General features: G+C 38.7%; 1 protein-coding gene across 4 annotated transcripts in view; it reads right to left on the bottom strand.

Moving 5' to 3' along the window:
• EFR3A (EFR3 homolog A) overlaps nucleotides 1-16,216 on the bottom strand; it is a 106,137-nt gene that overhangs the window by 87,225 nt on the left and 2,696 nt on the right. For 2 of the 4 annotated variants that reach the window (XM_057308165.1, XM_057308164.1), the window contains exon 2: nucleotides 9,554-9,658. The exons of the other annotated variants lie outside the window; for them this stretch is intronic. The gene's annotated coding sequence lies outside the window, so the exon portion shown is untranslated. The remainder of the gene's footprint in view (nucleotides 1-9,553; nucleotides 9,659-16,216) is intronic. 4 annotated transcript variants of the gene reach the window in all.

Here is a 16,216-nt window from a genome sequence, read left to right as displayed (position 1 = left end):
AGCAACTCTTAGCAGGATACACCAATGATAGTAAAGCAAGTCAACAGGGACTTAGAACAAAAGCTAAATGTCAAAAATGTTCACACTGCTTCAGGCTTCAGATTTTTAATTACTCAAAGAAAGAACAAACCTATTAAATCTACCAATGACAATTTCAAAGTCTATCTCATTCTCCTATGCTTGCTACCATTCCCACTTCCTTGTAAGTCTAAGGACACTGATTTTTTTTTTAAAGATTTTATTAATTTATTTGAGAGAGAGCAAGCACAAACACGTGTGAGCAGGGGTGGGGGGCAGAGGGACAGGGAGAGAGAACATCCCAAGCAGACTCTGTGCAGGGCTCCATTTCTTTTCTTTCTTTCTTTTTTTTTTTTTTTTTTAAGATTTTATTTATTTATTTGACAGAGAGAGAGAGAGAGACAGCAAGAGGGAACACAGGCAGGGGGAGTGGGAGAGGAAGAAGCAAGCTCCCAGGGGAGGAGCCTGATGTGGGGCTCGATCCCAGAACGCAGGGATCATGCCCTGAGCCGAAGGCAGATGCTCAACAACTGAGCCACCCAGGAGCCCCAGGGCTCCATATCTGACCCTGAAATCATGACCAGAACAGAAATCAAGAATTAGACACCCAACTGACTGAGCCACCCAGGCACCCCAAAGGACACTGATTTCTAAGGAAAGCTGAAGATACACTGGTTTGTAGGACATGGTTCTTTCCACACTGTACACTGGCAAAGGTTAGTTAACCTTAGCTAGCTGATATAGGCTGCCATTTTTTCCTCATTTTCATTCTTTAATACTTACTTTCTAAATTAACTTGCCATGCAGGTAACAAAAAAGTTCACTGAAATTTTTGGTTCAAACCTAGACTCAAAAAACAGCCTTTATTCCTCATCAGAAGTTGTCTGACTGTGGCATTTCCAGTTTGTGAAAGTGAAAAAAAAAAAAATCTGACATTTTCCATATGCCTTTAAAAAGGCTGTGAAATTTATAAGGCAAAATGAACACAGAAAGAATATGAGTATGAAATATTTCATTATATGTCAGAAATATACTGCGAATATAATGGGAAAGATGATTAATGTATCCACAATTAGACAATTTATAAGATAGTTCAGTCAGAACATACCTACAAAAACCAAAATCACTTATTTCATAAAATATACATGATTTAATAGCCTATTTCAGCTATATATACACATACTTATTTAAAGATTTAAAAAGTGGGACACTGGGGTGGCTCAGTCAGTTAATGGTCTGTTCTGCTCAGGTCATGATCCCCAGATCAGCGGGGAGCCTGCTTTTCCCTCTGCCTGCCACTCTCCCTGCTTGTGCTTCCCCCCCCCCCGACAAATAAATAAATAAAATCTTTAAAAATAAGTTAAGATTTAAGAAGTGGAGTCAGTTGTACTTTGCCAAAATAGGGATCTCTCCATTTATTTATGCTTCATTGCTAGGCTGGTCTTAGAGGTAAACCTGGACACAGTTTCCACCTTTTCAGCCTCACTTCCCAAATAAATCACCTCTTTCACAATAAAAACTGTCAATACTCACAGCTCTCAAATCAAGTCCCAAACTCTTTCCTTCTCATGCATTTGTTCATGCCATTCTATCCATATAGAATAGCCTACCTTAAAAAAAAAAAAAGTGGTATCGATAATATGCATTCAATAGTGAAGTAATAGGCATTCCAATTACAAAAGATTACTGGAAGTGAAATCCCCTACAGGTTTTAAACTAGTAGGTTCAACCATTTCAAACATAACTCATCAGAGTTGATAAAGAAAGCATGAGACAAAAGGAACTTTAAAAAGAATTTGCAACAAACTGTTAAAACAGAAAGTCAAAAATGAAGGCTAACTCTGCCTAGAAAAGAAAGGCAAGAGCTTAACAAGCAGGACAGTGGGAGAGTTCGGAGTTGTCAGGCTCCAGTACATTAACCTGTGGTAACAAAAGTGTCCGTTTCCTGGTCAGGAATACTTGAGGATTAAAGAGAGACATGAAAAGTAAAGCTAACTTTTTAAAGCAATGAACAAATACTGTGGGATGCACTGTGTTGCCCAAAAAGATATGCTGAAGTCCTAACCTGAGTACCTACAAATGTGACCTTGTTTGGAAACAGTTTTTGCACAAAGTCATACTGGATAAGGGTAGGCCCTTCATCAATAACTGGTATCCTTATGAAAGAGAGACAGATGGAGACACACAGGGAAGGCCAGGAGAAGACAGGAAGAGATGAGTGATGCTGCCACAAGCTAAGAAACTCAGGACTGCCAGCAATCACTAGAGCTAGACCAGGAAAGAAGGACTCTTCAGAGCCTCAAGGGGAGCAGGGCCCTGCCCACACCTTGATTTCAAAATTTGTAACTTCCAGCACTGTGGGAATACTCTGCTGTCCTAAACCACCCAGTTTGTGCTACCTTGTTACAGCAGCCTTGGGAAAGGAATACAAGTAAAATTTCGTACAGCGTAGACCAGTGAGTTCTATAGTAACCAGATGTGTACCATTCCTTTCAAATCAATTCAAATGCCAAAATGACTTGAAGTCAGCCTCCAGAGAATGTAATTCATTCCTTGATATTCTAGTCATTCAGATTCAAACATTCTTTCCCCATCCCAAAAGCATACAAAATGATGGAGATATGGAAAGAAAGAATTTTTACTCAATTCTACCAATTTTCTTCAGGGGCTAGGTATACTTAAGTTTAGGTAAATGAATATTTGGTCTTGGTAAAAGAAAAAGCAACCAAGCCATCAGTTTACATCAAGGTTTAATAGACAAGCATTGTTTTTAAAATGGAAACATTTTAACTAAAAAACTTTCACTTTCATGTCTTAAACACATCTATCAAGAGGTTCAACATAACTCCCCCTAAATTTCTATGTTCAATCCCAGCACCTCAGAATGTGACTTTATTTAGACACCGGGTCTTGCAGAGGTAATTAAATCAGGATCAAGTCATCAGAGTGGGCCCTAATCCCGTATGGCTGGTACCTTGCAAAAGAGGTGAAATTGAGACAGACACGCACACAGGGAGAACTCCATGTGAACATGAAGGTGACCATCTACAAGCCAGGGAGAGAGGCCTGGAACACACCCTTCCCTCACAGCCCTCAGAAAGACCTGGCCAACACCTTGATTTCAGACTTCTGATCTCCAGATCTGTAAGCCAATAAATTTGTTGTTTAGGCCACTCAGCTTGTGCTTTGTTACAGCAGCCCTAGGCAAATTAACACAACGTCAAATATTAAATGCACGTTCCATAAGACACAAATTCTGGTTTCATGGATATAGTGCAAGATACAGTAGAAAACCATAAGACCTAACCAAATGGCTAATTTACCCCAGGAATTCCCTGCTCTTATTCCTTATCAGTCAGTCTGGTTCTTTCAGAATGCTTTCAACAAATATGTGAGTACTATACTCCAGTTTTATCTTCCTTTATGCTCACCATCTTATGATGAATCAACGTTTACAGGTCACACACAGGGAATCAGAAAGGTAAGTGTCCAAGGTCACACAACTAGAAATGCTGGATCCAGTTAGGAGCCTGTGCTCGTTAACAGTTTATGCACTGCACTATCTTCCTGAGATGGCTTAAAAACAAAATAAACAAACGAATCTGAACTGTTCTGTTTATGGAGACTAAAGCAACATAGTCAAAATATTACGCGGTTGCCAAAAGACTATAGTCCTGTTACCATGGTACAAAAATCAAGTCAGATAGCAGAGAATGGAGAAGTGACGCCCAGTGTGAGAATGTGTCATATTACAAAACATCCCATTTCTAGAAATTATCTTCTTTTCCTACTTATAAGTTACTCTGAGCTCTAAAATACCCCTAAGAATACAAGAATGTGTATGAAAAAGTGAGCTGCTTTTGTTAGGCTCTTCGAGTGCCTCCCCAAAAAGTTACTGCAAATCATCAGCATACCATACTACAAGCAAGAGCTGCATGGAACCCTAGACCATTGGGAAAAGGGGGCGAGAATGCCAAGAGTTCACAAACTCACAGCTAAATGACAACTGCTGCCTAGGATTCCTCAAAGCTCTCCTACTCACTGTGCACTGTGAGTTTCTGCTTGTAACAACACAGCACTCTAGCACAAGTGACCCAAAACCAATAAGGAGACTAACGGAAGCAATTCTATGTAACCTTTCACCAAATTCTAGCAGCAAACCCATACTCTAAGCAATTTCTGGTTTTGAAGCTACAGCCCACTATTCCTTTGTAACATGGGAATCCTCTGCTTTATCATAGTTTGAGCAGGCAGAGAAAAAAGTCCAGTGAATTCTCCCCTCCACTAATATGACTGTATTGTGATTACGGTAATCTGATACTGGATGATCTTAAACTTTAAGTTTAAAAATCCACAGATAAAAATTTCTTCTTCACAATGAGATTAAAAAGAACTGGAATTTCAGATCTTTAATTTTAGCCAAGTCTCCTAATATTTATCGAAATGTTGAGTCTTACTGAACCAAATCTGGAAGGGAAAAAAAGTGGGGCATCTGGAAATTCATATTTATAAGTACTGCTCAGGTAATTGTTCAGGTTTTTGTTTTATGTAAAAATCAAGTCTTTCTCCACATTTAAAACAGGTAAACTTTCTGGGATGCAAACTATATCTCAATAAAGGTGTTTTTAAAAATCAATTCTTTCCTTCTTTATACCTATTGTTATCTTAATGTGTATCTGTAATACTAAGGTCATGGTTTAAAACCCTACTGCTACCCTACTGTACACAGTGAAAAGCCAGATAAGGAAAAAGATAGGGATGAGGGTTCCTCAAGTTTTTTAGCTAAGCTCTTTTTCAAAAAGCACCGACAAATACCATTTCTACTTAAACAAACTAAGGCACTATAGTCTAGAAAAATATACCCTTAAATCAAAAGAGAGTAATTTGTCACTCATATGAGCAAAAGAATGAACCACAGGCAATGACTGAAATGTTTCTCAGTTAATTAGGTTGATATGAGTTATTTTTAATTAAATATCTTCTGATTATTTCACAAGTAGGATATGAGTTATATCAAGCAAAATTCAAAACAGCTTTAAAATTCCCCAAATACTTAGATTTTAACAAATGCGTATTTCCTCATTAGTCATAGAATAACAAAGTGTTAGATCTGTTGGGAATGTTTGTAACTTCCAAAATTATTTTTAGAACAAATACATTTAATATAACAACAGCGCTGAGTCTTCTTATAAATTTCACAACACCCACAGTGTCTATGCCATATGTTGAAAATTTTCATTTGAATTGAGATGATTAAATTTTCTGATTAAACAGTAAAGGAAAAGACAGGTAACACTGTAATTATGTACCTAAATGGAATGAATATTTTAAGTTATTTTTTATCCCAAGTTTAAAGATAGCAAAATAATAGGGTTTGCTGATAAGCCTTGCTAAGTACAAAGTTGAATAAAAAAATATTAAGCTACTAATTTAAACCTTCAAGGTTCAGTGTTTGATACAGTCTCCCCAAACTTCTAACTAAAGCACAGAGACTCTAATCATTTTGTATTCACGACATATACAAGATTTTGGTAACACTAAATCAAAAGCCTAAGACTTCTTTTACTTTATTTTTTTAAAGATTTTATTTATTTATTTATTTGAGAAGGGGAGGGGCAGCAGGAAAGGGAGAGAGAGAAAAATCACGAGCAGACTCCCTGCTGCGCATGGAGTCCAGTGCTGGGCTTGATCTCAGGGTCCTGAGATCATGACCTACACCAAAATCAAGTCAGATGCTTAACTGATTGAGCCACCCAGGTGTCCCTTTTTTAATTTATTACACACATACATTATGGTCATTATGGTTACACACTGATTCTTAGGTTAATCAAAACTCTAACCTTGTCTAATATTTTTTTAATGAATCATAAGCTAAAATCTGATGCTGTAAGATTTCAATGTATTACTAAATTTTCCTCAAGTTCAAAGATAAGACATTATTACTAATGCATGGAAGGAAAAACCCAGCAACTTCCTGTATTGTTACACACAAAGAACCTGTAAATCTGTATAGATTTGTACTATTCATTTTATTACTGCAACTACTGAAACTTATTTACTCTTGAGAATTCAAAAGACTCGGTGGAAAATTATCTTTTATGGAAATACTCAAATTGTTTAACAAGGTTGAAATACAATTTTAGGTTAAAAAAATTAACACTGGTGGAATCAACTGCTGCCCAAACAAAAGCTCAGCAGCCAAACCACACTTAAACTCACCCCTTCCTAATGTCCTCAGAATCACTGGACACAGAGCTTTTAAAATTGTTCAGCCCTTACGCACCTCTACATTTATTGCAGTATTATTTACAACAGCCAAATTATGGAAGCAGCCCAAGTGTCCACTGACAGATGAATAAAGAAGATGGGATATATACACACATAAACACACACACATATACAATAGAATATTATTCAGCCATTAAAAAGAATGAAATCTTGCCATTTGCAACAACATGGATGGATCTGGAGGGCATTATGTACGATAAGTGAAATAAGTCAGAGAAAGACAAATACCATATGATTTCACTCATGTGGAATTTAAGAAACAAAACAAAGGAGCAAAGGGAGAAAAAAAGAGACACAAACCAAGAAACAGACTCTTAACCAAAGAGAACAGATGGGGTTACTAGAGGTGGTGGACACGGGGATGGCTTAAATAGGTGATGGGGTTTAAGGGGTGCACTTGCCTTGATGAGCACTGGGTGATGTACTGATTTGCTGAGTCACTGTACTGTACACCTGAAACTAATATAACACTGTATGTTAACTATGCCGGAATTAAACATTTTTTAAATTGTTCAGCCCTTAACTAGCATGTTGCTGTACCCTATCAGGGCCGGCAACAAAAAGAGCAGCAATATTTCTGTGCTGCTGAAAAAGAGAACAGAGGCTGCTTACTGAGTTACACTGAGTAAATACACGGGAAAGAATGGACAGAGAGGGAAAAAAAAAGGGGAGGATTAGCTGTGTAAGGGGAGAAAATCGGGCCGAGCGCTCAAAAGAGCTAACAGAGGCGCTCATGTGACAGCTCAAGTGCCTGATGCCTCTCACTTCTGTGAGATAAAGCAGTTCATCAGCAAGTTCTATCTGCCGCCAGCAAATCATTCAATTCTTTCACAAATACACATAATAATGAAACTCCACAAAACACAGCAAGATAAGTTAATAGTTCAGTTCTACATGAAATATTTTAGATCACATATGTGGAGCTGCCTTAATTTCTATTTGCAAACTGCACAAGTATGCATGTCTACCCAGGAGTTATAGAACAGCATACATCCTCTTAACTAAATATAGTACGACAATCTCTTCCCCCAGCTAAAAAGCAGTACGAGACAGTTCAGGACATAAGTACAGGACAGTACATACCATGGTTAAGACATACAACCATCTTTAGATACCTAAGCTTTAAAGTAAGATTTTTTTCTAACACTTCATAAATTATTGTCATAGCATCAGATCAAACAATGAGAGACTGTCTAGCTTTGTTCTTTCTCTTCTTGCTATACTGGAATGTTTCAAATGCTACTATAAACAAATGGACTGCCATGTGAGTCTTACACAGTTCTTGTCACGCATTTATCATGGTGGTATTTGTTTTAGTAATGCCCCACCTGCTCCCTCTTTGGTTCCTCTGCCTATTTGATCCTTAAAAGGACATGTTCCTCAAGGATCTGCCCTCAGCCTCTTTTGTCTTTACAGCCTATCCTTTAGTAACTTTGCCCAGTGTCAATTCCTACAAATGCACTCTGAATGTCCTTTCAGGTATCACACACCACATCCTAAAATGGACTCACATTCCATCTTAATTTCCCCAATTGCTCTTCCTCCAGAAAGTCCCAAGAGCAATTTGCCCAAACAACCAAGCCTGAACCTTCAGAATGAATCCCAACTCCTCCTTCTCCCTCCATGTCTCAACCAATTAATTCTGTCAACTGTACTTCCCCAGCAGTATACAGACTGGTCCACTGCAATCTACCCCACCGCCATCACCCAAGTCCAAAGCCCATCACTCAGACTACTGTACTTAAATACCTCTACCTGTTCTCCTTCCAACCTCACTGATGTTTCCATAGCAACCAGTGTTTCTCTTTTAGTAATCTGAGTCATTCTACAAATATACAAGGAATTTGTACCATAGGCCAAGCACTGTATCAAAAACTACAAATGGTGGCAAAGGAAACAAGGATAGGTGTTTATAAAGCTCCCTGTCTGGTCAGTGTAATTATGTGCTCTTGACTTGTCTTCTCCACCAGACTAATAAGCTTCAAGAGAGAGGGCATGACATCCACAATAATGTTCATCCTGTCCAGCATGAGGATACTGCTGCGTCCCCAGTGTCTATAAAAACTGACACATAGTAGGGATTGAATGTGTTAAGACAAAATTACCAAACACACACACACACACACACACACACACACACACAGCCTTAAAGACTTCACTTTCCCCAGTACCAATAACTTACTTCAACTGGCTGCTGGTTATTTCCACCTCTTTGACTTATCCCAAACACTTTCCTCAAATCCATGCTTCTCCTATGACTCCCCAGGCTTCTGATGCCATCTTCCACTCAAAATTACCCTGCGGTCTCTCCCCTAAACTCCACAACACCATTTCCTTCTTTGTGTTACAGCCATCTACACAAGGTTCTATAGACTTCTTAACGCCACAGACTGCTTTATTCATCTCTATATTCCCCACCGAGCAGTGCACATGTAGACACTAAAATAACTTGCTGAATATTGAATCCCCAAGAAAAATCCAAACGGAACACCAGAAAAGCTGAGAAGTGACTCCAAGAGCACAATGACAGCGCATATGACTGCAAGGACTACAAGGAGAGATTAGACAACCCCATTCCTGAACATCATCAGAGCAGAACAGGTGAGACACCAGCAGTTCAAATGGCTTTGGTTTTTGCCTCTAGGTTCCTAAGCTTTTTTTTTTTTTTTTTTTTTTTAAGATTTTATTTATTTATTTGACAGAGAGAGAGACAGCCAGTGAGAGAGGGAACACAAGCAGGGGGAGTGGGAGAGGAAGAAGCAGGCTCCCACAGGAGCAGGGAGCCCGATGCGGGGCTCGATTCCAGAACTGCGGGATCACACCCTGAGCTGAAGGCAGATGCTTAACGACTGAGCCACCCAGGCACCCCTAGGTTCCTAAGCTTTTGATTCTAAAAGACTTTATGTTTTTGTCAGAGGGCATATTCTACTGTGTGAGACAATACATTTCAAATTTTTTAAAAGCAGCCAACATTATTTCCCTACTGAAATCAAATGCAGAATCCCACAATAAAAAGAGCCACTCCAGCTGAAGCCGGATCAGGTAGAGAAGCCCACCGCTCACAGAACAGTCCGTATTGTACGTCCACAGAAGACACTTCGGAAATTTTAGCTCTAAAGGTAGCTCAAGCTTCCCCTGTGCCACCCGCCAATGTGGATCAAGAACAACATGGAATTCTCAGAAACTAACAAAGAGAATCCTGTGCCAGGGAACGGAGCTTTTGTAAAGGAAGTATAAACAGACTGACCTGGAACAGGCGTCCATCACTCTCTTCCTGCACGCGAACTGCTACACTTCATGAACCTGGTGCAGTAAGACAAGCCTGGGACAGCTTTCCAAAGGTGCTCTCATCCTTAGAAGACCAAGCAAAGAACCAGGATGAAACTGAGAGCAAAGGTACCAAGGAGTACACAAATCCCTTAAGTCTGTTTCTACTTGGGGCTGCAAAGCAAAGAAGAAACTGGTCTGCTGAAGTCCACACAGTAGAGCCCAGCTAAGAGAACAGGAGAAACGCAGAGGACTTAGGCCCCAAATCCCTGCTACTGTGCATCCCCTGCAGTGCTCTTCTCTCTGCAGAAGCCCTCCTGGAACCATATTTATAGCACATGGTAATAATCTAAGAGGCAACTATCTTGTCCTTACAACATGCTGATGTTCACAAACTATTTCTACCTCTAAAGCACAATTAACATAAATTCTACTGCATCTAAGTATCCCTGAGTTTCCACTTAATACAACAAACACTTAGTAAAAATACTTGTAACTAAGTTCAAAAATCCATTTAAGTCATATGTCATAAGTGAGCCACTCATTTCAATTTCTAGGCCAATCCTTCAGCCTGACACAGTACCTTCTGCAAAGTTTATGAAGCTCCAGGAATTGACAATGGCAAATTTGACCTTATATTTCATTTTCTCTGCCCAGCAGGAGAGAGATCCATTTAAAGTTTAAGTGCAACCACAGCACAGAGAACTTTGTAGCAAAGTGCCAAGACAGCTGTTCAAAAAGCCAATTAAATACCAGGGGTGTGAAGAACACTTAGCATTACCCAGAAAACTACCGCAGCAGGAATATCATGGAGTTCAGGTACTGAAAAGAAAAAGGTACAGCTGAATAACCTACCAAGAATAAAAAACAAAATAAATAAATAAAAAGCATTCAGACAGCCAAGCCTTCTTGAAGACTGTATAGCAAAAGATTTAATGCCTAATTTTAGAATAGAGCAAACTTTTAATTCAGAAGTGCAATGAAAAAAACCTGAGTGATTCCTCCTGAATAAAAATAGAATCATGCTATCTCATAATACCTGAAGCTAAAGAGCAGTAAATATATATGCAAAAGGAAGAAAATGACAGCCTCCATGCAAAGAGGAAAATTTATAGTAGCTCCTGTTTGCTTTAGAGCATATGCGAGAGCACAGTCATCTCAAGAACTGAATGAACTTGACAAATACAAGTGATGAGACAATTTTGACAGGTTTGACATATTAATCATAGGAAGAACCTCCAACATTCATACTTGCCTAGAATTGTGTTCATTCTACAACACACAACTGTTCCACACACACACAAAAATAATAAAACACCCGCAAACTCCCAATAAACGGAACCCACACATAATGATTCATCTCAACCTTTCAGGTTTTCATGATTGAAACCATCACTTAATAAATCAGATTATTTCTTCCTCCTTTCAGAATAAAATACCAATGTTAAAAAAAATAGCTCCATTATTTTACTTCCTATTCAAAAGCAACATTATTCACCAACCACTGCTCAAAGTAACTCACAGAATTTTACATCACCTAGCATATAATAGCAACAGTGATCACACAACAAAGGCAATGGTTTCCTAAATACAGTCAATACTATTTGATCAAATAATCAAAATTCTTTTCTGTGGGCTAAAGGAAAAGCCAGCTCAGGGCAATACTTTATTGTTTCATTTCAGTTTTTTTTTTTAATTTTTTAAAAAAATTCTGTTAAAGCTGTAAAAAACCTGAAGCACCTTTTTTCTGATTGTAGAATATATGCTAACTATAGAAAATCTGAAAAACAAAAATAAAATAAAAATCATTCATGACCTCTGAGATCATGACCCATGAGGAGGGCAGACGCCTAACCAACTGAGCCACCCAGGTGCCCCTAAACTTCTGCCTTTAGTACCATGCCTCACCACCTTTACCTGTTGTTATTATTAAAAAGTCTTTGGTAATCTGACAATCCAAAAATGATTTCAGCTTTTAATTAGCATTTCCTTATTAATGAAATTTAGTCATTTCCCCCCAAATCTTTATCAACTGTTTGTACCTAGACTTTTATAAGCATAGGTGTATGTTTTAACCACACAGGATTGGCGTTTTGTTTCTGGTTTGTGTAAATACTACAAATATTGATTTTTAAAAAATATTTGGTATTAACTTTACATTCTTTAAATCTTTAACCACAGATTTTTGTAACACTTCTATCCCACAGACTTCTAACCCCTATGAAGGCAGTATGAAGATATGTAGTTGCGAACACCCATCCAGTATTCTAGTAGCACACCATTACCCAGCTGAATGGCGTACTTAACCCACTCAGTTTAACCTTTTTCTTAATGATTGCATTAAATGTTCTTTATAGCTATAAAATTCGAGTCAATTTCATTTTTCCTTTTCTTACGTTCCCTCTCTGGTGATCTACAATTCCTAAATTAACTCTCTTCATATACACTGAATTTAGAAAAGTCTTACTAAATATTCATCTACATTATAATTAAAAGGTTTCATTAGGCTAGCAGAGAGGTAAGAAAACATAATAAAAAATAATAAAAATGTAATGTAAAAGATTAGGGGGAAATAATGTAGAAGAAAAAAGTATGCAGAATGGGGCACCTGGGTGGCTCAGTCGGTTAAGCATCCAACTCTTGATTCCAGCTCAGGTCATGATCTCAGGGTCCTGGAACTGAGCCCTGCGTGGGGCTCCCCACTCCGCAGGCAGTCTACTTGTCTCCCTCTCTCTCTGCCCCTCCCTCTGCTCACGCTCACCCTCTCTTAAATAAATAAATCTTTTTTTAAAAAAGTACTTAGAATATATATAAACATATACAAATGTAACATATATACAAGTATAGAAAATACATATAAAATATACAAACATTTTTTAAATTTAAAAACAAAAATTAGAACTAGACAGAAACTCTTCTGAATCTTTAAAAAATAAATGATATTTTTGGCAAATAATGATATTCTTCTACAACCTGAATTACAAAGCTTTTGGCCAAAGAATGGTCACTCTAGCTGATTCCATTCTTCCAGGGGATACATCTCGGTATGCTTTTGAATCTCTTGAAACTATATGCAAAACTTTGTGTTAAAATCTGCATTTTCTGGGGAAGAATAATCATGGTGTTCATCAGATTCTCAACAGGGTTCATTTTGCAAAAATACTTAAGAATCCCTAACCTAGACAAACAGCTCATCTTAGCTACCGGTCTGCCCTTTCCTCCTTCAAGTGGTGGGGGCCACAGTGGGATTTTCTGTGCCCTCCTCTCCATTTCTGAAAATGTCAGGGACCAGTTTCCTTCAATGTTATCAATAAAAACCTTTCTATTATCACTATAGGATAAAGAGGTACTCATTTCCTACACAGGGAGGGGCACCTCCAAAGGCGTTTAAAGTGGAATATGTAACAGAACCGGTTGTTCATACAGAAAGACTGTATGATTCAGAAATACAATAAAAATACCTATGTTAGCAGCTTTTACTGTTCGTGGGTCCTGTCTCGGTGCTTTAATTAAACCACCTTTTCGCACCAAAAAAATAAAATAAAAATACCTGCGTAGTGATTTCTTCTTTAATAAAAATTGGAATCATGTTATCTAATGATACCTAAAGGAAGGCAGCAGCAGACAAATATGCAAAGGGAGAGCATGATAGAGTACATGAAACCAGATTTGTCCTCTGAGATCCATCCCATTCCTACAGAAATCCCATTAACAACTGGGTCATTCCATACCACAGCAGAGCTATGTGATGGGTAAAATGTAGCTTTCCCCTAAGAACTAGGACCTTCATTTTTGACTCAGGAAAAAAAAAGGGGGGGGGCCTCTGCCCCCCAAAACAAAGGACTTTTTTTTTTCTTTTAGAGGGCTCTCTGGGCTGAGGAGGGGACAGAGAGGCAACACTGAAAACAACTACCTAGACAGCCAGCGAAGGATGGCCGAAGTTGTTTTTGTTTCAAGCTGTTCACTCCAAATCACCCTCAATGGCAGGTGAGTTCCCCAGAACGCTGGGCTTACTCCCCCACCTACCTCTTTATCCCAGTAGTACAGCTTTGCGACGCGCTTGGAATTGTGGAAATCCTGAGATAGAAAAGCGAGGTATGGACAAAGGGGAAGCTGCCCAGGCTCCCTGAAGGAGTGTGACAGGGTCAACCCCAATTCAGGGTCAGGAAAGACCCTGCCCTGACCCAACAGGTCACTGCTGACTCTTGATCAGCCCTGCATCCTTCTTTGGGCCTTCAGGTTGAGAAAGCAATCTCTGGGGAGCAGGCTGCAGGGACCCCAGATGGGAAAGCAGGCCACCTGGCGGCAGGCACAGCCTGATCTACAACATTTCTATCTTTAAACCAGTGGTTCTCAACCCAGGGACAATTATGACCCCCAGGGGGCATTTGGCAATGTCTGGAGAGTTTTGACAGTTAAGACTTTGCGGAACAGGGGAATTTACTATGAGCCTCTAGTGGGTAAAAGCCAGAGTTTCTGCTAACCATATCACAAAGCACACAACAGCCCTGTACCTCCCAAACAAAAAATTATCCAATCCAAGACATCAATAGAGCAAAGTTTGAGAAAACCTGATTAAGACTATGATTTGCAAGCTTCCATTGTATTCCTGACTCAGGCCTCACAAATGTTATAGGCAGGCTTGCTAAGAACCTAATAATAAATTATAGAACTCTTATTAACAGTGTTTTAATGGAAAAAAGTTTATTTCAGGTGTTGATATCTAAAGAATAACTTCTGTGACTTCAGTCAGGAGTCAATCATTCATTTATTCAACATTTACCAAGCACCTATTATGTAATTAAGCACAGCGCTAAGCAAAAGTAATGGTGTTAAAAGAAACTGATGGTATCTGGTAGATTCAATCCTGCCTGGCTCAGAGCAGTGTAGTACAAAAAAGAACTGGGACTCTGAAGTCAGACGCATCTAGTTCTGATCCCAATCCTACCATTTACTGTCATTAGGCAAGTTACTTAACTTCTTGAACTTTAATCTCTCTATTTCTATTTCTATGTCAAATAGGGACTCCCACAAAGGAAAACATAATAAGATAATTCATGTAAAGCACAAAGTATCCTGCCTGGCACACAACAGTATTCAATCATTAATTCTCTATTACTAATAGCAAGTTTTCAGTTTTCATAACGTGATCAGTACGCTGGAAATGGCTAGTATGCCTATAAAAAGGACAGTCACTGTTACTGTGATTGTGACAGCCTGAACACAATTATAGTCACATTCACTGCATGGCATATAAATCCTTCAAATTCTGGCTCCTATCTCCTCCAGCCTTATCTCCCACATCATCTCTAATGTCATGTGTCCCATGAGTGGGAACAGACTGAAAGATGAGATCTGGTAGTAAACCAGTGTCAAGCCAAAGGTCACTGTAAGAAAATTCTTTAGCTGTAACTCTGGCAGTACACATAGGTACTGGGTGGAAGGGCGAGGAGGGGCACAGAGAACAAATGAACACAAAAGGATCCCAAGCCAGGAATAGGTCATTTGCTTGTAATGCATTTCTAAATGGAAACACTTCAACCAGCATCCACCTTTTACTTTACAATTCATCAGTATTCTGTACCTCTTTCATAAGAATGGGCTGAAAAATAAATCAACTATAATCAGCCCCATCAGTGGGAAAAAACAAACTTGGAATGACCACATTGCCATAGCCTAACAAATCTGACCAGGTATCAATGCCAACATCTAAGTGAGAAAAGAAAGCCTTAACCACAAATTACTGAAAGTAGTTATTTACAACAATGGTTAAGAGTTTCAGTTCCTCTTAGCCATACACAATACCTTTACGTAGATCAAAAAAGAGCACATTTTACTGGACCTATTTTTAGGCAAACTGTCAGCTATGGAATCCCTTTCACATAAGTAGTTTACTAAAAAGGAAGTCTGTGCCTATACAACCAAATATCTACTGAGCACGTCAGTGAAATCCTCAGCCTTTTTTTCCCAGAGTCCTGTGACAAGACAGAAGCAAAGGCAAAAACGTTAAATTTTCTTGTAAGTTCACATGTCTGACTTAAGATTTGGCTAAGCTTACTTTTGTCTTCATGTCACCTCAGAGAAAAAAGTGGGGGAAGAGGGTAAACTATGATCAACTTAGTGCTGGAAAACCAAAAATAAACCTCATCTATGCTCCTTGTGGTTAAGGAGTATAGGGAGGAGATCAGAATTCAAGTCCTGGTTCTATCCTGTGTGTGACCCTAGCCAAGTTACTGAAACTTACAGAGTCTCAGTCTCCTGATATGAAAAAGGAAAGAAAATCATTGGATTAAGAAGCTTTAACATTTCTTCCACTCAAATTCTTATTCAGGGTTTGAAAATCTTTAACATCAAAATGTTTCTTAATGGTCCTTTGAAACTACAGGAAGAAATAAAGGCCTTTAGAGAAATGATGTATCAAATTATAGGTTTATAGGTTTGAAAAGATCATTTAGTGAAACACTCTTAAAATCTGTGCTTAGTGATTATTGCAAACTACTGGCTGAATATAGTGACATAACCACAGAACTGCTCCTCTGTCGCAGTGGCTTCCAGTCAGGCGTCCTTCCAGGTAGTTGCTTTCTGAAAAAGAGTTTATGGCTCTTCAAAATAATTCCAATGAAGCTACCATTCATGACATAAT

The sequence above is a fragment of the Ursus arctos genome, unplaced genomic scaffold (assembly GCF_023065955.2).
Source record: "Ursus arctos isolate Adak ecotype North America unplaced genomic scaffold, UrsArc2.0 scaffold_6, whole genome shotgun sequence".
NCBI classification, from domain to species: Eukaryota; Metazoa; Chordata; class Mammalia; order Carnivora; family Ursidae; genus Ursus; species Ursus arctos.
Note: the sequence above shows the minus strand (reverse complement) of the source record. Positions and strands in the feature narration are given on the sequence as shown.